Below are 25,803 nucleotides of genomic sequence, written 5' to 3'. Positions count from 1 at the left end.
GACTGAAACAAGTTGATTTTTACCTTTATAAGGGAGGATGAGAGTTTTCTCTTCTTTAAGGAAGGGAAAAATGTATAGCCTTGTTATTATAACTGCTGACACGGGTTAAATTTTCCCTTCTTTAAGTAAGGGAAAAAATACTTGACCACTTACATAACTTTTTAAATTTATTATCACTAGTCAAGAGAGTTTTTCCTTATGGAAACAAGAAAGAATACAAGAAAAAAACTTTAAAGTGAAAATTTAACTTCTGTTAGCAGATATCACAAGTCAAGACAGTTTTCCCTTCTTTAAAGAAGGTGAAATTCAACTTGTGTCAGGAGAGGAGACCTTAAAAGAAGGAAAAATTAGTCTGTTATTGTAAGTCAAGAGAGTTTTCTTCTTGCAAAAATGATAAATTAAATTTTGTCACCTTAAATCAAATTTAGAAAATTTAAATCATCATGCAAAATGAGCAATATGCCAAAGGTCCAATATGTCAAATGGAATTATACCAATGACACCCATAATCATATTTTAATTTTAACAAACATTTTTCTTCTTTGCAAAATAAAAATAGCATTCACGGAAAACAAGAAATAAAAAGAAACAGCAATTTATTCGGCAAGGAAGGGAAAATTTCTTAGAATAATAGAACGAGTCATAAGCCGAATTAACATTTTCTGTTATTTTCTCAAGAATTGTTGTCAAAAAAAGGAAAATTTCTTGGCATGGACTTTGATTTGATTTTTCGAGAAAGAAACTTTTCTGGGGAATGGTTTTCTGGGGAATGGTTTTCTGGGGAACGGTTTTCTGGGGAATGGTTTTCGGGGGAATGGTTTTCGGGGGAATGGTTTTCTGGGGAACGTGACACAATCAAAAAAAAGTTTTGAAAAAGTTACTTTTCGCTTTTCTCTTTGTTTCGTCGTTCGTGTCTGTCGCGGGTGACCATGAACGCAGGCTTGCCACAAATACAGATTTTTTTGGCACATACCAAACACTCAATCGAGTATAACTTAAAAGAATAATATTCTTACCAAAAACTGAACATGCCAAAAGATGCTAACAATGTTTATCTTTTTGGCTAATTTAACAAAAACTGATCAAATTTATTTTAACTGTAAAAAAATTCGTTTGTGTTTCGGGCCTGTGCTGAAAAATCTGTATTTGTGGCAAGCCTGCATGAACGGCCATGATCGATGACGACCATTTTTTCAAAACTTTTTTGTTCGTAAAATCGCGATTATTTCGCAGTAAAATTATATTCATCCTAATGTAGCAGTCATGTCGCAGTCATGTCACAGTCACAAAGAAGTTATGTCACATGTCATATGTAGCAGTCATATCACAGTCTTGTAGCAGTCATGACACAATCTTTTGACAATCATGTCACAGTCTTGTAGCAGTCATGCCACGGTTTCGTAGCTACGAAACCGTGGTATGACTGCTACAAGACTGTGACATGATCATGATCATGATGGTAGAAAGAACAAAAATATATCTTTAAAACTAAATTCAAATCAAATTGATAAAATACAAGTTATCTTTCTTACGGTTTCGCAAATTTCCCAGCTTCAAAACCCAGTTTCGCCAAACCAAACGTCGGCTTTGCGACCGCAAACTTGACAACATTTTCCCTGCTAAGTCCGTACCTTTCCAGCGTAGAACAAGTCTTGCCCAGGGTTCCCGGGGCCACCAACGGAGTGTCCCCCTCCTCCCCCTCCCTCCCAGATGGCCATGGACATGTACACTTTCACGTCACGAACCGCGGAGCACAGCAACTAGGCTTCTGAGCCAGTGTTGTTGTTGTTGTTGTGCTGGCGGTTTGTTCTGAAAGGAGGTTGTTTTTTATGTCCGGCTTGAGACTTTTATCCTCCCACGCGGTTTTGAGAATGAGTCGAGGAGGAAGAAAATCATAACAAGAGGAGCTGGGAACTAAGTGGACTTGAAGAAGCTTCGTTGGGAGAAGTAGAAATCGATTAGTTTGGAATCTTGATTTGAGGACATAGGAATAAATCTGGCTTGAAATTAAGACAAGTTGTTACAAACCAATGTAAACTTGAATGTTTGTCACTGTAAATCTGGGCTCAACGAAATAAATTGTATTTTTCTAACTAGATTACTATAACTCAATTCAACAGTTTCATCACAAAAAAAAAAAAACAAAATTTCATAAATTAATAATGCAATAAAATCCTCTACTGCCGAATTTTGATTTTTTTTTATTTTAGCCTGGTTTAGAAGGTAATTTTGAGCAACTATTGTTCTAGGAAAAACTTTACTTCTCTTGTTTTATGTGTTCCTTGTTTTATTTTTTTAGTATTTTAGTTTGCATTAATCTTATTTAATTTATTTTTGATTTTGGTAGTATTTGGCCTATTCAACCACCTCCTATCATAAAATTTTACCTTTTTATATTTTTGTTTATGTGTTCATGTTTTTAAAGTAAATTTTTCAGTTTATTGCTTGTTTTTCACATTGTCTGATATAGAATCCCGAAAAGACGATAATAACTAAATTCATGCCATTTCAATAACAAATACTGTTAAAATAACAAAAAGTGTTATGGAATTTTTTTGCAAAATCCATTTTTGCATAAGAGTTCAATAACAGTTTATGTTATCATAACAAAATTTGTTATTGATCTGATATTGGTTGAAAGCCAAAACCACTTTGGAATAACGTTTTTTGTTATGGACGAATACCTCCAACTGTTATTGAGATGATTGGATTAGTTGTTAAAATAACAAAAAATAATAACAAAGATTTGTTCGAAGGATAACGTAAAATGTTATTAGTCTGTTATTACAATAACAATCCAATAACAAAAAAATCATAACGACGAATAACAAATCCTGTTATAAATAACATAAAATGTTATTGGCCTAGTATTTTCAAATATCAAAAAACGTTATTTCCAAGTTATTTCCGTCTGCTCGGGATGGCACTATTATCATTTAGATAAAAAAAGCGTAAAGTCTGGGACACTAAAAAAAAATTACTGCATGCTACTTTTTACTTAAAATATAGGAAATGTTAGTATAAAACAGAGCCAAAGTTGTCCTCGAAAAAAAAAAACATTTTTAAAAACATTGGAAAGTCACATAAAACAAGTCAAACTACCAACCCTAATATTTTTTTTGAATTTCAAGAGATTTTCTTTAAAATGCGTTTTAAAGATCGAATATTCATTATTTGGCGAATTTTTAGATGGAATCCCGTCTAGAGGCGGGGTTGGGTTGTAGAGGGTTGACTTCGTTTAAGTTTTTCAAAGGTGCTACATATTATAAAATGAAAATAATAAATTAAAAAAAACGTAAGAATCATCTAATTGTCTAACATTAACGTTTAAGTAATCCTCTATAAAATTAGCATTTTTTTCAATTTAATGTTTATGATTTTTTGGTTGTCTTCCGTATGCCCAAAGATTTGACCGCAGTCTTTTCAAAAATGGCATGTGAAAATACAAAGTTGTAGGTATGAAGTGGTATTAATGAGGACAAGGAAAGAAACGATACATGGAAAAAATGTGTTTTTTTAAATCACTTTTTGTCAGTAAATTTTTATATGTTTTAAGGGAGCAGTTCACTGCGATAACTGCCTTCGGTATTCTTTTTTGCATTTTTTCATCTGCTCGAAATTTTGTGGGTACCATTCCTTTGACCAAAGCAAATTCGACACTGTGGCAAAATGAACTTTTAATGATCTTTCAAAAAAAAAAAAAACATACAAAAAAACCAAACAAAAAAAAGTTTGAGATTTTTTGATAAATCACAGCAAAAAATCCGATGGTAAAATCGCATGCAAAAGCATGCACATCACCTTCGTCAAAATATACACTTAATATTACACACTGCATGTACAATTTTTCTACTCACAAAAAAAAAGTTGCAACCGACGGGATTCAAACCCAGCACCAACAGTAAGGGCTGGCGCCTTAGTCCGCTCGGCCATCAGATCGATGAAGAATTGAAAGGATAAACGCATATATGAGCTTGACATTTCGGTCAAGTAAGTTTCCCATACTGATTGGCTACATATTTCAGGGTGTAATATTACATAGAATTTCATAAAATAATGCAACATTTATTTTACACCCAGGCCTTTTACACGCAGCTGCAGCTTAGGGTGCCCAGAATATGGGACTTTTTCTCAAAACCTCGCTCCACAAGCTGAATATTGTTCCTTGAGCTATTTTAGGACTCTAGGCCAAATATGAGCCAAATCGGTCATCATTTACCCATTGATACTCGCAGGTGAAGTTTGTATGGAAAAAATCGAAAAAATGTATGGAAAACCCAATTTTCTCACGGTTTGGTCTGCACGGCGGGCTACTTCTTTTCAAATATTCCCAAAAGTGAGATTCTCATTGGAAATTTAATGCTCTACAACTTTGTAGAACATACCAACGCTGTAAAACTCGATCCTGAAAAGTTATCAGCGAGTTAAAAAAGTCATTTTTGTATGAAAATCATTTTTTTCTCCAACTTTAGGCTCGGGTATCAATGGGTTAATCTCAACCAATTTCACTCAAAATTTACACAGATGCTTAAAATAACCCAAAAAACCGTTTTCCGCTTGTGGAGCAGGGGGTCATTTTTTCTGGGCACCCTACTGCAGCTGCATCCATGGATTACTACTTTATTTGCTGTGAATTGCATCGTTTCTTAGTTACAACCGTTAGAAGTTTTTTTTAAAGAAAAAAATCCATTTTCGGCCTCAAAAACATTGCAAAGGGGTCCAGCTCGCAAAACTAAGTGGAACATGGATTTTCCGAAAAATTGTGAAGTTTTTTAGTTGTTGCAAATGGAAAATGGCAACTTTTGGTTTGGTTCAAAATTAGGGTGGCTCACAATTAGGGTGTTTTTAAAAATCTAACTTTTCAGGAATATTTTTGGGATTTTTTTTGTCTTCTAGAAAGTTGGAGATTTAGCTTTTTAAACGCTGAAAAAATCCCAGGAGTATTTTTCTTTAAACTTGAGATATCTTTATTTGAAATGTCTAATTTTCATGGGATTGTGATAATTTTACATAGAGCCCAAGAACTTTGTGGAAAACGAAAAAAATCCCAAACATATTTCTGAAAAGTTTGATTTTTATAAACACATTATTTGTGAACCACCCCTATTTTGAACCAAACCAAAAGTTGCCATTTTCCATTTGCAACAACTAAAAAACTTCACAATTTTTCGAAAAATCCATGTTTCACTTAGTTTTGCGAGCTGGACCACTGTGCAATGTTTTTAAGCCCGAAAATGGATTTTTTTGTTGTAACTAAGAAACGATGCAATTTATAAAAAAATCTCATACGTTTTTTTGTTTTTTTTTTTTTTTTTTTTTTTTTTTTAAAAGAAGGGACTCACATAGTATCGGGCAAATAAAAAAAAATGGAAGAACCGGTTTTTGTACACAAAAAAATGATGGTAATATTAATCAGGAAATGGTGACAGATGTTGTGTCGAAAAAAAATAATATTTTAATGAATATTCATCAGGTTTTTACCCATTTTTTATGTAATATTACTCAAAAAAGTGGTAATATTCAACCTATCACATTTTCAACATTTTTTTTTTGCTGTGTATAGAAAATCGTCAGAATAGGTAAAACATGTCTGACCAAGTTATATATTTTTTAGGCAAAAAATAGATTTAAAAATATAATGAAAAAAAAGTTTCTTTGATGTTATTTATTAGGTTAAATTAGTGTAATTATGTTTTTGTAAAATTTTAAAAAGCTTTCCATGTTTGCCTAATTTTGATTTTCCTACATTTTTGCTTTTTTGAACTTTGTTGATATCGCTTTTGATTGCTCAGATATGTTATGCATAGATAAAAAAACTATTTTTTCAATTTTGCCAAATTTTCCCCAGTTTTTGAATGAAATGTTCGTACAAATGTTTGATTTCTTTGAACAAATAATTTAAAATTTATTGAATCAAGACTAAATTTTCAAAGGACCAAATTTTCAATATAAAATATTACAAAAATTGCCGTTTTTTTATGAGACTTACAGTCTAGACTCGAATATTCGAAGTTTCGATTGTTAGAAAGTTTGTATGGGAATTCAGATAATTGAATCATGACCAAAAAAAAAAACAAATGTTTTGGTTTTTGGTTTTCTTACTATTAACATCAAACTCGACTCCTACGACTAAATCATTTTAAAATAGGTTAGGGGTCATAGAGACCATCCATAAACCACGTGGACACTTTTTTTTTATGGAAATCAAACTATCGAATTATTTTTTCGTCAAAACATTAGATAAAGATAATTCTTTTTGTTTGCTTACTTTCTAGGTTTTCAATATTTCCAGAACAGCTTTTTACAACTTTTAAAACTGAAATGTTGAATATTCTTTTTCGCCCAACCCCACAAAGAACACAAACCGCCAAGTTTATTCAACCGGATTCGGCGCCGCACTGCACGCGAGATGTAAACAAGGGCACAACATAAACAGCAACGCCGTTGTATTTTCAGCCGATTTTCACACATTGGGAAAGTGTTTGCGATCCGCGCGCGGGTCTCTTCGATGTCGACGGCCGCGGCAAAAATTAAGGTTAAGCAAGCATCGCGGAATCCCGAACCCTGTTGCAGCAGCGAGCAGAATGTCTGGCTTATGTTCTGGCATGCCAGCGCGTGGTGATGAAACCTCGAGGAAAGTGATTCTGCTGCGTTGAGGGCGGCAAAAAGTAGCGTGAAAGTGATTTGTTTTCCCAACACAACATAGAACGGCGAAGGAAAGTTGGGGGTAACCCTTGAAGGGTCAGGAAGTTAAAGTTGACTTTAGATTGTCAAACTACAGAAGTCATGACCAGCTGAGGGTTAACACTCAAACCGTCTCCATCGGAGATGAAGTGATGCAATTTGTTTTCGGAAGCGTGCGCGAGCACGCTGAGATTGTTGTTGATGAAAAATACTTCCTCAGTTCTTCTGTTTTTGGTCTAAACAGAAAGAATGTTGCGCCGGGATTGTTGGGGCCAGCATAAGTGTGCACCAAATCCACTACGTCGGAGTTGAAATATGTTTCAACGAGCTCGTTTTGGAAGTTCGTTACGACCCTCGACTCCCACACATCTTGTCGTGTCATCTCTCGGTGAAATATGAAGCCGTTGAGATGTGTTATCGCGTTGTTTTCCGAGCTGGTTATTGAATTCTCCTCCCTGTGCGTTATCTCGCGTACAACTTTTGATTAGTTTTTGTTCTCCTCCTCTCCAGACAGCACCGTCTTATCTCAAAACCTCCGTCTAAAGGTCGTCAAGCCAGCCTGTAATTTTTCATCCCCAAATTCGACCTGCCACCGCAGAATTACATCACCGCGAGTGATGAATGCCCTCAATTTTGCATCTTCCCACCTTTTTTTTCGGTGTGCTACTCAAAAACCAAAAAAATCGACCGACATTCCGAGCAATGCACAACGGTTTTCCGATTTCGACAAAACAAATCTGCCACGTCCTGGGCGGCGTCGCGCAGCCGATGAAACTCACTTCAGCACGCAATACTGACTGGTTTTTCACACAACTTTATTTATAGCTTTTCTCTCGACTACCATAGTGAAGGGAAGCAGGGCGGGCGAAACTGCATCACTGAAAATTGTGTGCTATAGTTTCGGTGCTGGGAATTTTCACGCTTTTCACGCCACGGCGAGTGCACTCTAGAGTTGGGGAAATTGCTCGCAGGAAATGGGGTTAAAATTTTCGGGAAAAGTTTTCGGAGGAAATTGAGTTTGATTCCAGTTGGAGTGCGGAATTACGCGGAATTTTAATGTAATTAGGTGTGCTATGGTTTTGAACTCGATCAATATTGGAGAAGGTTGTTGTACGAGCTGTTTTTCAAATTACTGGAGTTGAATAATGGTCTAAGGCACTGTTTGAGATCATGGGGACATCAAACTTTTGTGCACGTTTCTTTCCAGCAGAGTTCGTAGACATAAGATCTCCAAAATCGACCGGAGACGAAATAAAAGTTCATTCTGATGTCCCCAATGTATCAAATCGTGGCAGGTGCCACTATAAAGCTTCTGTAAGTAAAAGAAATGCTCCACAGCTAGTTGGCTTCGATATTGATCAAGTTCAAAATTATAGCCGAAACTAGTCGATCTCTAAATTTCGATCTTTAGCATCGTTATTTCGCAAAACGCAACCTCAACTCCCAAATCACACCTGACCCATAAAATAACTCACAATTAACCCCGAAAAGCCCCAAAATCGTTCAAATTAACCCCCAATTGCCAGCGAGTTAACCTCAAAAAACAACAACAAGCTCGTTAATGGGCGCGCGCAACCAATTTACAGCTCTCAATTACGTACTATTTATTGTAATTCCTCCCTCGTCGAACCAACCGGGTGAACCCTGGCCCGGCCTATCGAAATCCGATCACGACGCCTCTGGTGGCGATAATCGGCTTAAGCCGCCGCCGCCATAAGGCGTGCGTTCTAACGGGACTGGCTCGGAGAAATTATAAAATTGAAATTTAGCTGTTCGGCTAATGGATTCCAGGTTCGGAGGCGCTGCCTCATTTGTCATGAGCGTGACGACGCGGTCGGTAGATCTCGGAGGCACCGTAAAAGGGGACTTTTTCGTCGTTCTAGGTTAGTCTTTCCCACAGAGATTTACGCCCGTAACGGGTTCACACCTTAGCTAATGATATGCTCGTTTGACGTTTCATGGGAGCGAAATTATTCAAATCGATTTGTTGCATGAATTATGAGAGGTAACGTGACAGTCATTGCGTAGTTATGTCACCGTCATGTTGCAGTTATGTCACGCTCAAGTTGCAGTCACACAATGATGTTGCAGTCATGCCGCAGTCATGTTTCAGTCACGTCAGCCATTTCTAACTGACCACAGAAACTTGACCCCACTACCTTCATGACCATCGGTTGTCATTATTGTAGATCATCGTTACGCGATTAACACCCACCCATTACGTTTATAACTGTAACGAAGACGAAGGAGGGCGCAACATCTTAAGGGCGAACAAATTTGGTGGGCACTTTCCAGTAGACGAAGAAGAAACGCATTATTTATTTTCGGCCCAACATCAAGACTTACGACACGACGACGCCCTCGGAAATCTCAATCATTTCTGAAACCCCCAGCAAGGGCTTGAAGAGTTGCTCCACGCGATCTAGATCGCCGGAGATGGGAGCCAATCAAGCAATTTTGAGATTCAAACCCAGTGTCGACGAAAAAGGGTGCGGTCTCCGGGAATCTTTGTTTACCTTTTCCACACACCTTGCTTAACGCGGCGCGATCGCTGGGAGATAAACAAACATAAACAAAGGAAGATGGTGATGGATTGGGGCCAACCGAACGAACGGGATGACTTCCGTCTAACCGTCATCCGTCACTTTCGTGACGAGGCCAGGTGAGATTTGGGCGGAATTGTCGTCCCGCGTCGGAAGGTTGAAGGTTGGTCGTAGGTAAACAAAACCCAAAGTTTACAATATATCGTATATCTGAGCTGCGATGTTTGCGCACTGTCCAGTTTGTGTGTGTTGTCTTCGCTTCTTAAGATTTGAATTTTGTTGCCGCCAGGCGGCGCTCCGTATTTGACGAGGAAGTATTGTCTTGAAACGCTACAGATGGAGGGCAGCATCGGGCTTGAGTGACATGACCCTGGGAGGTGGGACACCTTGAGACAAGTGGACACTTGCTGAAGCTTGGTTCGAAGCGCCATCTCATCATGTACTTATGAAGAGTTTATTTGTTTAGACAGTTTAAAAAATGTTGCGAAATTTTATTTTTCATGTAAAATATTAATATTTTCACAAAGTATTGTATTTTTGGTATAAACTAAAATTATATGATTAACAAGATGGGTTTCGAAAGACGTGAATTTTTGTAAAGATTTTCGCTATCTAGGTTGAAGGTTTAGTAGGTATCGATTCTTTTTAAAAGTATAATACAAAAAATGTCTGAAAATGCTGTATTTGTGGACAATACTGAAATTTACATATTACATGTTTTTATTTGCATTAAATTTAAACATAAATTTTGTTTTGTTTGATATCTATAAAGCAGGTTACAACAAATTGAGTATTTTCAAAAAATACGGTAGTTTGTGAAAACTCTAGTATTTTTCCCTTAAAATTATATTTGTAAACAATTTCGCGTCGTTTAAAACCCACATATACACTCATGCCTCGGTTTAGCACCGCATATGGGGGATGCAAAATCGAGGCATGTATAACTGAAACATAGAACTTATGGGATTACGGCTATATGGGAGACATTGGCTATAATCCTATGAAAAATCATCCAAACATTCAAAAATTATAGTGTTTTAGAATCGGGATGATGTGAAAATTTTCATGTTATTATAATTGCAATGGATAAATGGTCCGATTCAATTATAATTACAAAAAAGAACACGAAAATACATATTTTTCTTGTATTCCGGAAATGCAATTTTTTCTCAAAAAAAAAAAAATACTAAAAATTATTGATTTTGTTATATGGGTTTCAATACATCGGGAATTTTTCATGCATGTCGAAAGTTATAACACAACTTTTTGAAAATACTAAACATTTTCACAAAACTATGTATTTTTTACATGGTCGGGATTTTTTCATACATTTCGAGAGAAATAACATTTTTGCTAAATACTCAAAATTTTCACAAAACTACGTAGTTTATGAAAAATACTGAAAATTTCAGTTTATTACAATATGGGTATCAAATGATCGGGATTTTTTTATACATTTCGAAACTATTTTTTTTTGTGGAGTACTGAACACTTTCACAGAACTCCGTCTTTTTGAAAAACAAACTAAATTTTTTTTTTCAAAATGGGTGTAAAATGATTGAGAATTTTTCATACAATTAGAATTTTTTTAAATACTATTTTTTTTACAGAACTACGTTCTTTTGAAAAAAATATTTAAAATTTCAGTTTTTATTATATAATCGGACTTTGGCTTGTAAAAACTGAAATTTTCAGTATTTTATTTAAAAAATAAGTAGTTATGTGAAAATGAAAGTGTGAAAGTGTTTTTACAAATATGTGTTAGGCCGTTGCAGTTTATGTCGCCCTCCTCCCCCCCTCAAAATTGGTCTGAAAAATCAGGGGGCAAAAAAAATATTTTACCAAAAAACTTCAAAAATTCCATGAAAATAGAAGTCTAATCAACTGAAAACAATCTAAAATGCATTTTTCTGCATTGATAATCATATTTTGCATGTTTGGGCTTGTTTAAAAATGTTTTGAATTTTTATGAAATTCCAATGTACACCGCAAACGCAAAATTTTTATTTTTAGCAAAAAAAAAAAAATTGTCAATACTTAGATATTTTGGAAACTAATGATGGCAAAACAACTGGGCAGGTGTATAATGCATTTTAAAACACTTTTTTCATTAAAATGTTGATAATTTAAATTTTTATACTTTTTTATTTTGTTACCCAAGACAGGCGCAAGACATTTTTAAGATACAGCCTCACAAAGAGTTTGAATCTATGAAAATGAGTTTTTCTATGTGTTACCAAATCAGCCTGTAATTTTCAACTGAAGATATTTCGAAAACTATTGGTTCGATTTTAAATGTTACAAAATTAAATGTTTGTAAAATTCCTTGATCTTTTATTAAAAAAAACTTTTTTTTAAGATCAAAATTTAAAATTTAGTGATAATTTTTAATAAAAAGATCAGAAAATTAAACGTAAGTTTATATTTTTTTATTAATTTACTATCCTGAAATCGTAATATGTAACAGTTTTTCCATGCAACATTGAATATTGGGGAAAAAGAAGAAAAAAAAATTTGAATTGTTCAACTTTTGTTCAGTAAAAGTCATTCAAAAACTGTGAAGTTTTTAAGTTTTTGTGAATGTGATTTTTTTTCAAGACCTTCATTAACTTTTTTTTGTGGAAAAGTGAAAAAAGCACCAATCAACAAGTCCTTACAAATTGTAAGTTACAATAAAGCCAAAGTACAAGGCCAAACCACTCGAAGATAATCTGTGCCGTTCTCATTTTTCAGCTTCCATTCCCTCCTCCACTAAACTTCTCCTCAGCTGGGGGACTTTTCCCGCGAAAGCAATCGACGCGTGGAAATTTTGGGTTTCTCAACAAGTGAAAGGCAAACCTCCTTCGTGGAAAAATTTGCCCATCTTTTCAGATGCTTTTCTACAAATGATCGTTGGGGGAGAAAAGGGGGGCGTTCCTCAGAGGGAGAGACACAGTCGGATGCCATCTGCCAAAAGGAACAACCAAGACTCAAAGGCATGCCAATTAGGCTTCGCAGAAGACACGAGCAACATCATCCCGTCGAAAGGTGGAGAAATTTGCATGCTTACACGTGGAGGTGGAGCCCACCCCGGCACGGAGGGAAAACGGGTTGCTTTCTTTTGTTTAGTTTTGTCACTGTGACATGACTGTGAGAAATTCAACATTGTTTTGGCAGAACAATTTCCCTCCGTGCTCCACCCTCGTTAGGCACCAGGTGGTGGCGCGTGGGCGAAAACAGGACCAAAATTACCCCGGACGAACGTTTGAACTTGAAACACAACCTCACTTGCCTTAATCGACGTACAAGGCAGCCATTAAACGCCGTTTAAAATTTCCTTCATTACACGAGACCCGATTCAAGACGACTCGAAAGGAGTGCTGCGCGCTTATCGAAGACGACGACGACGACCAACTAATTTTGATTCGCTCTTAAAGGCCTGTTGCCTGTTGGGCTTCTTCGAGCTTCTTCCTAGCCCGGATTGGCAGCCGGAGGGGGGGCAAGAACGTGCCTTCCTGTGTTTTGCATGAATGAATTGAATGTGTGCACTTTGAGGTCTTGAACTCGGCAGGAAGTTCTGCAGGGAGATGGAGTTGGTAACGAGCAAGAAAAATCGTCGTAATATCGCAATCGATGGCTCGATAAGGATGCTTGAAGTAGACTCTTATTTCTTGTTTTCTACACAGACCTTTCGACATGGCTGTGTCATGACTGTGACATAAATTGTCGTGACAAAGTTTATCATTTCCATCAATTTCACCACACACTTTCTCAAATTTGCTCTTCAATTATTGCCGTCAACCACTTTGCTCAAACAGCTAATCCCAGCCCTCCCTAATTCAAAATTTAATCCCAAACAAAGCGGCCATTCATCGGCTCCGTTTCTGCTCCCGAGCCTCGAACAAATAATAATCACTCTCATTCAGTATTTAGATCCAATTTTCGGCAGGCACTTGAGCAACAAAGCGGCGTCCAACAATTTCCAGGAAAGTCGGAAATGGCACTCGCTCTCCCAGATCGAAAGTCCGTAAACCCACGATGTTTTGTAAGGCAACGATGTTTTTCGATCAGTTCGATGAACTGGTATGCTGCGCATTAGAGTGAAAGAGAGAGCAAGCTTTTGATTTTAACCGAAGTTTCGCAAAGCATGCTATCTCGCTCTTTCATGTTTGCGAATTTTTCGTCAGTTCTGTCAAACGAAAAAAACATGGCGTGCACGTTGGCTCTGTCGCGAAAGAGTGCTTTGTGGTCGGCTTTTCCGGGATTGTTCCGGGTTGTTTGTCAAATCGGCAGGCCAAGAAACGCTCCCAGATTGTCACCTTGTTGATCGAGAGTAGATTTGAAAGGTAACTTATATTTTTTACTTTGCTTTATTTGTTTAGATTTGCTACAAGCTTTTACTAAAAATTTGCATTTTCAGGCCGGACGACGCGTGCAGGTGGTGCAGCCCCAAGATGACGGTTTTGCTAGCTGGCCGTCGATTATTGTGTCCTCAAGTTCAACCCCGCCGGGACGCGGTCTTTGGCACGATTGGCTTGATTCTTGTGCACTTTCGCTACACCCTTTTTGTCGCGATCAACGGCGGAAACCTCCTCCAGGCTCATTCACCGCCTGAACCCCCACCCGCCAACTCCGGAACATAACCAAGGCAGCGGAACTGACTGCAAAAACCAGCGCAGTTGAAGTCAAAGTCGCTGATTGTGTTCCGGATCACCGCTAGCCTGAATGCACCCGTCGAAAAGCTGCAAAGGATGACATAACCTTTGTCTAACTGATCACGCCTGTGCGCCGGAACATGAGTGCAAACCCGCGATTTAGTTGACCGAGAAGAGCTTAAAATTTGGTGAGAAAGAAGGTCGTCAATTTGTCGGCCGCTGGTCAACATTGGGCTGGACGTGCGTGAGAACATGCCACTGTTGTTCTTGGAGAATCAACAACGGTAAAGAGCTCAAGCAGTTCGAAACTTCAGGACAATTTAGGGATTTATCTTTTCAGGATTTCATTTTAAAAAAAGTCTCGAGAGTCGGCCGGCTCATCAGCCCTGAACAACAATAACGACTCCAGAACAAACCGCACGGATAACAGCGCAGAATTATCAGCATCTTCATTCCTCCACGACGGAGTTTTCGACGTCCTTGCAGATGCATCTGCTGCAGGAAGTACAGCACCTGGCGCTGTGAAAATCGCCGGAACGCAAACTCGAGCGTGCTCACAAACAACGATTCCAACAGACTGTTCCGGAACCGGTCCGCACTCCAGCACTCCAGGAACAAACTGCTCCCGATCGAAGGATCCGAGTACCAATCTTTGCGCGTTCTGCGCGGCATCAGTGAAGAGTATGCCAAAGAGTAGTTTCTTCCACCTGGCGTGATAAATAAAAAAAAATCTGGTAAGTTTCTTCTAACATTTGCTAGTTTCTGTGTAATAATTCTTTTATTCTATCACATAGGTTCTTTCCCGTTACCATGCTCAAAACCTCGCTCTTTGACCGAGGAGAATAAACAAGCTGTCTATTTGTGCGTCGCAGGATAAGTCCCGGATGTCATCGGCCGCCACCCGGAGTATGGCATGGCACCGCTCACGACAGTCGTGGACGTGCATGAAGCCGATCTGTCCGATCTGGTCCGATTCGCAAGCTGCATAATCTTTCCATTTTGGACTCGCCGGTTCCGAGATTTTCGCCGACGTTGTTGGCCAGGAACACCGCAAAGTTGATCGAATCCGTCGAGATGACGTCAAGCAAGGCGGCGGTTGCCAATACGAGCCAGCAGCAGCTATCAAAATAACATGCCTTTTATCGAGCTGACCACACCCGAGCGCCAGAACTATAGTGCATACCCGCACACGCCGTTTCCTGTGTCGGCCGAGAATCTGCAAGTTCAAAAAAAGGAGAAGCAGCAGTGTGCGCCAAAGAAAGTAATCAAACCGTCGCTCGATGGCCAACCTTGTGGAGAACGTGCGCGACAACATGGCCACGGCTGGTGTCGGAAAGCCGGTCAAACCGCCTGAAGCGACCTGCTATCAAGTATAGAAATGCAGAAGTACAATTGCCAACAGATCCAGCATCCACGTTTGTCCGGCGGAACCGATTCTCTGGCAGTTTGTAAACAAAGCGGTCAAGAAACTGAAGAAAGACGAACGCGAAGCAACCCATCCGTCGGTCGCGTGCCATTTCGTTGATCGAGGAGAAATTGGAACCTGACTTGCTGGTGGGTTACGCCCAGATGTAGTTCATCATCAAGTGCACCGCGCCGGACCCTGTCCCACGGAGCAGGATCTCCTGAAGCTGCACAGCTGGGTGGTTCCGGCGAGACTCGTTGAACGCCACAGGCTCGGCTTCGCAGAATACCTCTAAATTACCGCTCAACGCAGGGCACACACTTTGGCTTCGGCGACTTTATCATTTCATCCAAGAGAACGAAACTTGACCACCTGGGAGATGGCCAAAAAGCAGCCGGTGGCAGCGGAATCAGTGCTGAAGCAGCACAGGTAAAACAGTCATTTTCTGAAACTTTCCAACCCTAAATAACTTTCCCCCTTCCAGGTAGTCGATTCTGGTTTCGCACCCGGCGATATGTTCCGTTGTGGCCAACTCGATAAATATAATAGCGCAGAAAGAGAAGCATATCAGCAAAGTGTCAGCCGCTGGCGTGCAGGAACCAACGGGACATTCAAGTTGCGACCAACTTGCCGGTTCCAAAATGTTCGGTCATGGTTCCACGAGTGCCCTTGGAGCAACTGGAGAGATGTTTCGAGAGAAAACGAGCACGAAAGTGATGAAACGATGACTGGCGAACAGTTTTCTAGTGGTGGTAATTTTAAACATAAATAAACTTGATCAATTTTCACAGCACTTCAACACCGGTCTGCGCACCGGCCCCCTGGCACCATCGGCAGGAAACGTGCCTCGATGCATCTCCCTGGCTATCGAGTGAGCATCAAGGCAGGACGCCTGCATCGGTGAAAACGAACCCGGTTGGAAATTGCACAGCTGGCAAATTGGAACTTGGCCGCTCCGTCGAAGCCGCTGGAGAAGGTCTTCAATGAACCAGAATCCGTCCACGGAACAAGTTCGATGAATTGTTCCGGCCCTAGGAATGCTTTCAGAGCGACGGGTAGGATGCTCCACGAACGCGTCCAGGTCTATTCCAACCAGAAACCTTCCACGTTCCTGAAATTCACACCCCAGCCGCAATCAGGAAATGTCGGCCATGGCCGTGGCAGTGCCCTTCGGAACGACGTTGCACAAATCAGGCTCGATGGACGTTCACTTCTCTACAAGTGTCCTCGGAACGACGGGTGAGATTCGGCACGAACGCGTACAGATCCAAATTAACCAGAATAATCATGGCTCTGCAAATGTCTCGGAACTACGTTGCACGGATCATGCTCGATGGTCACCACCATGAAAGTCCCTCGGAGCATCGGATTAAATGTTGCACGAACGCGCCAGATCAACTTAAACCAGTCCACCTTCCTGGCCAATTCTTTTTCAAATGCCGGTAATTTACATGTAACATTTTCTTGTTTCACTAGAAAAAAAATATCTTTTTTTTCCATTTCAAATAGCTTCATGCAATCCGGAAACGTCACACGTGACGGACATTGGCATAGACATTCCCTCCGAATGATCGAACAGACACGACGCCCTGCAAATGCCCTCGGAACGACGGATAAAATGCTGCAAGAACGCGTCCAAGATCAGATCAACCGGAGCCGGTCCCAACATGCCTGATGATCAGACCCAATCGGCCCCGTAGTTTTCACTGAGCATTGGGTCGCGGATGCCGAAGGCGACCGCAGCGCTCGAAAGGGCCCGCGCTGATCTCGATTCCCAAGACAAACGTCATCTCAGCAGAATTGACCAACCAGAGCATAAGGCGTGTCCTGGTTCGGGGTTGTCTTTGATGCTGGCAGTCCATTCGGAGGAGGATGACGGGACGGTGGTTGACCTCCCGTGGCACCAAGTAGAATTAGCAGATCAGCGGCGACCCGCAGAGTACGGATTTTGACTTCCAAGACTAAACCATTCCAGACTACCTTGGAGGAGTAGTTGGAGGCAGCGGAACCGGTGCCGTTGAAGGACAGGTAAAATGGGGAAAACAGTCATCATAGAAATCTTACAAACTAATCTTCCCCCTTTGCAGCTCTAAATCTAAAATCCTGCTCCCGGACGAGGAGGAGTCGTTTTGATCCGCAAGTAACACAAACCCCCGGGCGGAAATCAAAACATCACGGCATGTTCCAGGTTCGCGACCCCGCATCGACATACACCGAATAGAATAATCAGCGCCGGGCGGACTCCATTCTCAATCCGGCTTCCGCTCCCAAAACTCCCGGAACTTCGCCCCTGATTGCCCACCGGAACTGACACGCGGGAAAGCCATGACCCTGGAATTGACGACGAGAGCAGCGCTGCACGGGACCCGGCCATTGCCCCGTAAATGTCCTCGGAACAATACAGCATCGCAGTGCTGTCATGGTCCCCCAAGTACCCTCAGAATGGCGAGAGAGATGCTGCTCGAACACGTCCAGGTCCAGATCCAACGGAATTGATCACCACGTGCTTTTCTCTCCTTCCTCACCGGTCAATTTGAGTTTAAAATGAAGAAAAATGTCGGAATAAAATCGAAACATAGCGATTTATTTAAAAAATAAACAAACGAAACTCAAAAACGACTGTTTTAATAACAACAAATCGAATGACAGATGACAGAAAAAGAAGAAGAAGAGCACAAAAAACAGGTTGATGCGCGTCTGATTTTTCACCTTTACGTCGTTCTTACATCGCCCCCGCACGTAGGCCTCTAGCGATGTTCGAACAACCTTGACAGGTTGACGTTTTGGGTGCAAAACACCTTGATTCGGGTCTGATGCGTGTCTCAAAATCAGACCCGCATCGGCCCCTGTAGGTCTGATCGTAGCTCTGACGATCAGACCCGATCGGCCCCGTATTTCTTACTGGGCTCTAACCTAAAAAGCCAAGTCGACAGCGTCTCTACTGGACCGTTAAAGACGACGACGTCGAAGACGGTTTGTTTTTATGCTGATTTTCAGTATCAGTTAGTAATAATGGTTCGCTTTTATTGTGAGTACAGGCGCGCGCGCGGAAACTCAAGAACTCAAGCCGCGGAAAATTCAACAAACAGAGAGAGAGATGGAAATCCATTAGGGGACGCACACACTTTAGTTTAAAGTACTTAATAAAGCGGGGAAAATGAAAGGCAAGGATTGTTCTGCGGGACGGTTTAATTAAAAATTTAACGCTCATCGCAGCTTTTTTTCGCTGACTCGATTTGCAAGCATGAAAATTTGTAGAATGGGCGTAGCTTGTGGGTAAGCCGATTAAGGATTTAAACGTTACGAGGATGATGCAACAAATGTTGAACGCTTCTTTTTTGTTAAAAATAATCCAATAGTATTTAAAATTTGCAGCTTCTTCTGCTGTTTTCTGAGCAATGTTATTTAAATAAATTGTATTATATGTTTAAAAAATGCCAAAAAATTAAAAGTAATAAAACCGAATTTACTAAACCCTCTACTGCCCAAATTTTTTTTCGAAAATTTGTATTTTTCCCGTGTTCAGGAGGTCATTTTGAGCAACTTTTGTTCTACGAAAAACTTTACTTCTCTTGTTTTATGTTTTTCTTGTTTTATTTGTAGTATTTTAATTTGCATTTTTCTTGTTTAGTTTATGTTTGTTTTTGGTAGTATTTGGCCTACTCTACCACCTCCTATCATTACATTTCGCCTATCTAATTTTTTCATGTTTTTACAGTAACTTTTTCAATTTTTTGCATGTTTTTCACATTTTCTGCTATAAAATGGAACCATTATCATTTAAATTGTAAATAAATGCGTAGAGGCATAGTCTGGGGCACTAGAAAAATTACTGCATACTTCTTTTTACTTAAAATATAGGAAATGTTAGTAAAAAACACAGTCAAAGTTGACCCCTAAAAAAATACATTTTTAAAAACATTGGCAAAGTCACATAAAACAAGTCAAACTTCAAACCCTAAAATTTTCCAAACTTTTCAAAGTTCTTCTTTCCAATGCTTTTTGAAGATCAAAAAGACCTTTTTAAAAAAAAACTCCATACTTTATGAATTTTCATCCATTTCTTTTATGAACATATTTTTTTTTTCAAACTGATTTTTTTTTCAAATTAACACAGTAGTCTAGAAAGTAATTTCTTCCCCGGTCCATAATTTTTGGCAACAAAATGTTGAAAATAATTACAAAAATCGAATGAAATATTTTAATTAAAATGTATTCAAAAAAAGAAAAAAAACAAATGTTTTCTTGAATAAGTTATTTGCAACGTTGGTACTAATTTGTACATTTTAATTTTCTTAAAAATCAAAGGGCAAGATAAATTATTGCTATAAATTTGAATTTGAGAAATTAATGTCAAACTCTTACAGTAAATTTGTATGAATTTTCATTTTAAATTTATAATCAAACGGGACACTTCAGGCTTAAAGAAAAATTATCTGAGACCACAGATCGGAAAAATACGTGATATTTTGAAAATAAAAATAAAATCATAAGAAATAACAGTTGAGCTTTTTTTTTAACAGTAATATGGCTGTTATAAAAATCTGAAAGTAATACTTATTATTCTTTTTTTATTAAGACATTCTTTGACTTTAACGAACGTTTATTTAGTTTTCTATTGTTTTCCTGAATCTTTTTTGTAGCTCATATCTGGCTCCTTATGGGATGTAAGACAAAACATCGAAAGGCGTAAGGACAGAATGGACAAAAGTCGACTGCTAAATGTCAAAAAACAACAGGTCGAAAGGATGTGGACAAATGGACAAAATTTCGAATGGATAAAATGCGAAAGGACTAAAGGTTGAAAGTTACAAAATGAAAAAAAAGTTCCATTTCTATTATTTTCCCACTGGTTTTTAATTCTTATATACACACAAATATATTTTTAAATACTTATTTATTCTTTATCAAATCGTTCATTTCGCGAATACTTCCGTTTTGTTCTCTCTCTCTCTCTCTCTCTCTCTCTCTCTCTCTCTCTCTCTCTCTCTCTCTCTCTCTCTCTCTCTCTCTCTCTCTCGATAAAAACAGTGTCTTGAACATTTTTGGCACTTTTTCCATTGCATGAGATTTTCTTAAAAAGATTTTGTGAAAATTTCTGAACTCAAACACATTTTTAAGTTCCAAAAAAATTGTTTTTGTTCAAATAAAAATAGCTTATATAGCCGATCTATGAGTAATTATATTTTTATTGTTATTTTGGTGGTTTCGATAATTCTGTCATTTTGATTATTTGGATAATTTTAAGATTTTGGAAATTTTATGCAATTTTGGTAATTTTGTTTAACTTGGTAATTTTGTTAAAATTAGTAATTTGGGGTATTTTGGTCATTTTGATAATGTTGGTAATTTTGGGCATTTTGGTCATTTTGGAGCGTTTGTTTCGATATGTCCACGCATTCTTCTTCCCCTGTAGAATCTGTGAAATGTGATTTTATGGGTTATGAGTTCTTTAGGAAATCGATACAGCTAAAAATAATCATTAAAATTGATCTGTTTTTTCATATTTAGTGATATTTAACTTATGTTTGAATTGATTGAAGATTTTGAGCAGATATTTTTCCAAAGTCAAAATTCATACCATTCTTTTGTAACAAAAGCAAAAAATCACGAAATGTACAAAATCTCCTCCAAACTTGTCTCATTAGACACCAACATTCTCTGCTCAGTGTCACAGCTCGGCTGCACTTTTTCACCCAATTCATTAAAATAGCTGACAGGGGATAGAGCCAGTGTTGCCATCATCGAAGAGCCGTCGAAATTTTTATGTTTCATTGACATCAAAAACATGCCAAGAAACAAGTGTCGATGGCATGCATGGGGAATGTTTTTGTTACGCCATTTCGAAATGCTAGAATGCGAAAAGGCCAACTTGGTGTCAATGCTGGTCAAATGATTTTTATTTAAAAATTGAGTGAAAATATTCGATCGAAAATGTTTACAACGTTTACCTCAACGAACCACTCGTTTGTCCTAGATAAGTTCAGGCAGTAAAGTTTGCCAATTACCTGAAACGAAAAAAAAAGAGAAAAACAAAAACACATTTAGTAAGAGGTTGTATAATTAGCCGGAACGGTATAACAAAAACTAGCTGGAACAAAACATCGTTCGAAAAACCGCAAAAAAGACAAAAACTCAAACCTCGTCTCGTTAATTTTTGTCTTCCCAAATAGTTGTTGTTCTACAAACGTCGGAATGATTTACGATCGGACGGGGAGGGGCTCCAAATCGGTTTCACATAAGCAGTGGAGGCTAAAGCTACCGCACACATGTTGGATATGTTTAGTGGCGGCCGCGCAGTACTAGTATAAATATTAAATATGTGTACAAAAATAACAGCCCCACATGATGATCGTAAATGTTTCCTCCAACTAATCTGTGCGTATAAGCGCGACCGTGAGTGACTCATTCGCCGATTCAGAAGTTGGTGACACTAACTTGCTTAAAAGATTGGACATAATTTAGAAAAATGGCATAATTTTAAAACAAGAAAACAAAATAAACAAATCTTTATTTTTCCATAAAAGCGCTGTTTCAAAATGTTAGTCCCCCTCTCAGAAAATCGTGGTGACTAACCTCAACTCCCAAGTTAGTTGGCGCTGGCGAAATAGTTTATTATGCGCCAAGCCATTTCCTTTCGCTACTAGATCGCGTTCGGCTGCTACTTTAGCATAATGTGGCTAAAAATAAGCGCGCGAATGTCTTCAGCATAGAAAACGAGACGCCGCCGTCGCCGTTGCTAGACAGGCAACGTTTTGGCCAAGATGTCAACATGGGAATTGATAGGGGAAGGGTGGTGGGAGAGGGTTCTTTGGTTTAGCAGTTCGATTTGTGAAGTTATCCCTCAGATAATCAAAATCAAATTTAGTAATACAAAAATATTTGTTTTGATTCTAAAAAAAGTTATCCTAAAATAAGATCAACAAATCTCGGAAAAGTAAAAAAACAATTAAAAAAATAAACAGGGATCCTTAGAACCAATGGCTCAATTTGGGAGCACTGTACTTTGTACTGAGCTCGCTTGCGTATGGGTTTATTTATGGTGAAATGCGCAAGGAAATTAATGACCCGCGAGCTTGCCTGTGCAAACTAACGCAAACGCGGCGAGTTAGTCACTTGATCAGAAAACGGCGTTTCAAATTTAAAATTATATGGAAAAAGAATATAAAATGCCCCTTCCAAACTCTTGACATGTAACAATGTTTTGACATTCGCATTACTGTAATCTTGTATTAAGCATTTTGTGATGTTTTTTTTCCACAGTTTTGAACTTTTCACGTAATTTATGAATGGTTCCAAAATTGGCCGAAAAGCCGCTGCTAAAAATCAAAGAATGGAAATAATTTGGATATAAAACAAGTTCAACAAATTAACCAAATTAAGCGAAAAATTATCATTTTCAGAAAACTTTGCTGAGTGACCGTCACTTTTGCAGTTTGGCAGTTTTGAAAGTTGTAATCGATTGCCAAAGAATTTTAAGGATACGCCTAATTCGATTCCTTAGTCATCTTTAAAGCGCTTATAACTTTTCAGGATCAACTCGGATCGCTTTACATTCTTCAACAAAATTGTAGAGCGTGAAATTTCGCGTAAGAATCTCACATTTGACTAAATTTCGACACAATCAACACTAACTTCCTGAAAAAAATATCCGACGCCTAACCCTTAACCGATTTGGCCTAAAATCGTTACAGATTCTTAATTTTGTCGGAAGAATCGACAGGGGGTATCCACATTTTCCGCAATTTTAATGTTTCGTTGTCAGGAGTCAGCCATTGATTAAGTTTCAAATAGTCATAATTGGATTGCAATTTAAATTTTAATAAATAAAAAAAACATGGTTTACGATGACTGAAATTAAATGTTGTTCAATTATATTTTACAATCTAACTGAAAAAAATCGAATAAATTTACATATTTCATCAGAAAAATACCCATAAAATACTCATTATTTTATAAAACTTGACTTTATCCGATTTTTTTATGAAAAAAAAAAAACGAAAAAAAAATTTGCAACGAGTTCCATACAACATTTTTAGCAATTCCGAAAGGCGTCATCTACAAAGTATGTCACGCTCTAGGGGAGGGGGGGGGGGGGGGGGGGTCTGAGCAAGTGTGACATTGCATGTTATAAGTATAGGAAAAGCGTGACAAAATTGTTGAACTTACGGACCCAATCCTGAAATAAATTAGTTTAAAAAAAAATACAAATTTTGTTGCAAAACATTATGCAAAAAGTAGATAAGGGGAAGAATAAAAAATTATATCGATAGTTTCCATAGTTTTGAAGCTACTAAAATGTATGTAACATTAATCTGGGTGCAAAAGCTTTGGTTGATGTGCACCGTTAAATAAAAAAAAAATGTTTAAAACTATTTCTTTTCCAAACAAGGGCTGAAAAGTTCAACTGTTCAGCATCCGTTTCAGTGCTGAAAAGTAGAACTTTTCAGCATTTGTTTTGAATAGGGTTACTATTCGATTCTGTTAGTTTTGGTAGAGTAAAGTAGGCTTTTTCGTCGTTCGAGAATGACAGGAAAAAATAGTAGTTTCTGATCGAATTAGTGTCTTTAGCAAAGTGAAGGCTATAAACTCTGAAAAAATGTTTTGGGAAAATAAATTCATTTCTCGATTTTTTATTCGCTTAAATTTTAATTAATTAGATATTTTTAAGGGTGCCAAAAATGCACCTTTTGCGCTTGATTTTATTATATACCAAATAGTAGATTTTCATAAAATATTGCTTGATACGTGGTCAATAGGGTGACAATAAAAAAAATTACATCAGGGATACCCTCTGATTCGATTCCTTAGGCAAAAATAAGTATCTGTGCAAATTTTGAGCCAAATCGGTAAAGGTTAAGGGGTCGCTTTTTACCGTTGAAGTTTATATGGGGAAAATCGCAAAAATGTATGCAGAAAAACATCGTTTTAATATTTTTCTGCCAGGTGGCGCGGGTTTCGCCCAAAATTTTCCAAGAGTGAGATTCTTGTAGGAAATTTAATTTCCTACAACTTTGTCGAAGGGTGCAAAACGATCCGAGTTGATCCTGATTTTTGATGATTTTTCTAGTAAAAATTATTTTCTTATGTACTTCTTATATACCCCTTATATTCTTTCAAGTATATAAGCCAATTTCTTTTCATCGCATTGCTAATAACTCATCAGGATCAACTCGGATCTTCTTGCACCCTTCGACAAAGTTGCAGGAAATTAAATTTCCTACAAGAATCTCACACTTGGACAATTTTGGGCGAGACCTGCGCCACCTGCTGCCAAAATCCTGAAGCGATGTTTTTCCCCATACATTTTAGCGATTTTCCCCATATAAACTTCAACGATAAAAAGCGACCCCTTAGCCTTAACCGATTTGACTCAAAATTGGCACAGTAACTTATTATTGCCTAAAGAATCGATCCAGGGGGTATCTCTTCAGATTTCCCAAAATTTTCATTTTTTCTTGTCACCCTAGTGGACAAGCATTTAAATTCCAGTTTTTTTTTTATTTCGCCAAAAATAAAATTTTTTTTTTTCAAAATGTTCCGTTGATTAGCATTGAGATATTGTTTTCTTTCAAATTCATTTTGTTTTGAATAAGAAATAATCAATATGTCATCATCCGAAAGCTTTAGCAGATCTGAAATTTCAAATAAATTTGGCTGTTGCCAAAATCAGGAAGAAAATTTTGCCAAGATTGGAGGCAGAGAAAATCGGGTGCTGCCAAAAACGGGATCGCACTTGAAAATTTAGTTTTTCTCAGTGATACAAAATAAGATCCTATTCTTCAAGCTGCCTAATCTAGGAAACTAATTAATTGATTTCAAGTTAAAGCTGAAGTAAAAAAAAAACTTATAATTAAATAAAGTTAATAAAACTTTATAAAATAATTGATTTTTGACAATTTAAAGGATTCTAGAAATGTAAGCTTTAACAACATTTTTTGCCAAAAAAATCTTCCACTCCAAACACCGCACTCTGGTCACCAAACCCATCTATCGCTTCTTCAAGATCGACTCCACCCACCGCTCCCTTCCTTCAACGCAACTCTAACCCACTAATGACCGCACACAGCTCGGCAGCAGTGCACAGCCCACTTCTAGTATAGTAGCAAACTCAAAGGCTTCTTCCTCTTCTTCGGGATTGTCACTGAAGCGTCATATGTGGCACGTTGCTCGCCGGTTGAACCGCGGACTGACCGCAAAGCGCAACGCAGTCATCTTCGCAGCCTATGCCCGTTGAACATCGCACTTTTTCTAGCAGGAGGATGACAAGAAGAGTGCTTCAGTGTTCCAATACGGCGTGGAGTTGCAACTACGATGATAACGACTGTTGGACGTCGAAGACGTCGAGGTGGCACTTTTATTTATTTATTTTTTATTTAAATGTGCACACGGCGAGGAACATTGTTTTCCGAGAAATTGTCGAGTCGAAGACGATGGGATCGATTTGCGCGTCCGTCCGATTACACGGTGACGTGAAATTAATCAAAAGTTTTTTGGACCTGCTGGTTTCCGGGGTTCGTTGAACTTCCCAAACAAA

At 38.3% G+C, this 25,803-nt stretch overlaps 1 protein-coding gene and 1 long non-coding RNA gene across 9 annotated transcripts in view; one reads left to right on the top strand and one right to left on the bottom strand.

Annotated features, from left to right (window-relative positions):
* LOC120427035 (dystroglycan 1) overlaps positions 1-25,803 on the bottom strand; it is a 239,642-nt gene that overhangs the window by 148,875 nt on the left and 64,964 nt on the right. Inside the window, exon 2 of one of the 6 annotated variants that reach the window (XM_052710793.1) lies at positions 21,218-21,274. The exons of the other annotated variants lie outside the window; for them this stretch is intronic. The gene's annotated coding sequence lies outside the window, so the exon portion shown is untranslated. The remainder of the gene's footprint in view (positions 1-21,217; positions 21,275-25,803) is intronic. 6 annotated transcript variants of the gene reach the window in all.
* Positions 13,214-18,167, top strand: LOC128093545 (uncharacterized). Of its 3 annotated transcripts, none has more exons than XR_008212576.1 (6): positions 13,214-13,552; positions 13,627-15,695; positions 15,751-16,015; positions 16,058-16,708; positions 16,776-17,294; positions 17,354-18,167. It is a non-coding gene; the product is annotated as an uncharacterized LOC128093545 (long non-coding RNA). The 3 variants fall into 3 exon arrangements; XR_008212577.1 differs by having other exon boundaries at positions 13,214-14,145; positions 14,202-15,695; XR_008212575.1 differs by having other exon boundaries at positions 13,214-15,695.

This window comes from Culex pipiens, chromosome 3 (genome assembly GCF_016801865.2).
Source record: "Culex pipiens pallens isolate TS chromosome 3, TS_CPP_V2, whole genome shotgun sequence".
Taxonomy (NCBI): domain Eukaryota; kingdom Metazoa; phylum Arthropoda; class Insecta; order Diptera; family Culicidae; genus Culex; species Culex pipiens.
This window is presented reverse-complemented; position numbering and strand designations above follow the sequence as displayed.